A 2294-nucleotide genomic window follows, 5' to 3' on the forward strand; every position below is an offset into this window, starting at 1 on the left:
AGCATCTTAAGACCTGGGACAAACACTGGGGCTAAAAATTTTTGTTTCCGAAATACTATATGACGGGGGCGGGGCTTCAAAGTTTTCACTTAAGATTTCCTTCGCCGCAATGGACAAAATGCTTAATAACTCTCCTGCACGTGCTGCTAAAAATCCAAAACTTCACATGTACATAAAGAGTCGGTACCTGAAGACATCTATATGTTTATATTCAGTTATACACCTTGCGCCAATCAATATCATTTTTTACATTTTGACGTACTGCACGGTGCCCTTTTAACGAATCTGATTGAAAATTGGCTAGAAAAGACTCAAGACATTGATCTTACTCTATCCCTATTTTTGTGACTTTCCTTTGAAGGGCGTGGCTATTACGGTGCCGCAGAGTCTGATTATTCTCCGTGGCAACAAAAGTTCCTGCAAAATGATTCAGATGATCCATCTTCTCGAAATTTTTCACATTTGAGGATATTCAGGCCCTGAAGACGGCTGCCAACTTATTTTTGATCGCAGTGGTAGCGCCACCAACTGGTTAAAACAAATACAAATTATTTTCGTTGATTTTTTTCTCCGGGCAGGTTAACAAAATCTACCTTACATTTGCTCGGATGAGTGTTTAGGCCTTGAGGATGTCACAATACGAAAGTCTTTCGCCTTCTTCAGAGTGTCACATGATGGTGTCTTGTGGCCCGTCTTTATCAGCTGATGTTCCATGAGGGCGTGACTTACCTGTCACAAGAATGAAGGCAAGTCACGCCCCCCGCTGTCCGTTCACTCCGCCAAAATGCTGCTCCAGGTGGTAGAGAGGATGAAGGCTCCCTTGTCTCTGTTCATGGTTTTTATGCCTCGCTTGCAGATCTCAATGGCCTCTCTGATCCAGCGCTGTTGTTTGTTCTCTTCGGTGCGGATGACCCTGCCCTTCTCCCGGTCCATGATGTGGTTTTCCCTTTTGCAGTGGTCAGTGATTGCTGATTTGTAATGTTCATGTTGTGCTTGTTCTTTTACTGCTCTGATTTTTCATTTTTTTGACAGGTAAGTCACACCCTCATGGAACATCAGCTGATAAAGACGGGTCTCAAGACACCATCATGCGACACTCTGAAGAAGGCGAAAGACTCGCCGAAACATGTCAGGTAAAAAATTAACCTAAAACATAATTGTCTGCTTTTAATGAATCAGTCAAATATCAATAATAAGAAGACAAAATGAACCTAATACAAATAAATGAATGCTTAATAACTCCCCTGCACATGCTCCTAAAAATCCAAACCTTCACCTGTAAATAAAACGTCCCGACCTGAATACATCTTAATGTTATTATTTTGTTATACACACAGTGCCGCCAAGTGGAATCAAAAATTTGTTTTTATTTTAATTTTCACGTACTGCACGGTGCCCTTTCGACGAATCCGACTGAAAATTAGTCAGAAAAGACTCAAGACAATGATCTTACTCTCTGCCGAATTTTGTGACGTTTTGGCAAAAGGCGTGGCTATTACGGTGCTGAAAAGTCCGATTGTACTCTGTGGCAACAAAAGCTCCAGCAACATGACTCAGGTGATCCTATCTTCTCGAAGTTGCACACATTTGAGGATACTTAAGCCCTGAAGACATCTACCAACTTATTTTTCATCGTAGTAGTAGCGCCACCAACTGGTAAAAGCTAATACAAGTTATTTTCTTGGATGTTTTTCTCCGTGCAACTCAACAAGGTCGCCCTCATATATGCTCGGATGACTGTTTCGGCCATGAGGATGTCACAATACAAAATTCGTCCTTTTTCATGAAAAGTTGTGGGAGTGGCATTGCACTGTTCGGCAATAAAACAAAGCTGATTATGAGGTTCTAAATATGAACGACAACTCGTGAAACTTTACACACACATCAGGCCGAGCAAATTTATCAATATTTTATACGTTAGTTGTGCAGCTTTTTTGAAATGGCTCGCCATGGCCCTCGAGAAATGTTCAAAAAAGCAGCCCTGGTTGAGTGTTTCACCTCGCTTTTTGTAAATTTTATGGAGTACAGTGAACCCTCGGTTATCGCGGTTAATGGGGACCGAGACCACCCGCAAAAACTGAAAATCCGCGAAGTAGCGGCGCACCTTCAAAAATGCTTAAAAAAAATATACAATATATATAATAAATATATAAATATATATATATATATATATATATATATATATATATATATATATATACGGGGGGAGAGAGAGAGACAGAGAGTGAAATTCATGTTATAACAAAAAAAACAAATTATTATTAAAACTTATTATTTTTTTATTCCCCAACCAT

The sequence above is a fragment of the Idiotropiscis lumnitzeri genome, unplaced genomic scaffold (genome assembly GCF_059441095.1).
Source record: "Idiotropiscis lumnitzeri isolate Australia: NSW breed Sydney's pygmy pipehorse unplaced genomic scaffold, RoL_Ilum_1.0 HiC_scaffold_85, whole genome shotgun sequence".
NCBI classification, from domain to species: domain Eukaryota; kingdom Metazoa; phylum Chordata; class Actinopteri; order Syngnathiformes; family Syngnathidae; genus Idiotropiscis; species Idiotropiscis lumnitzeri.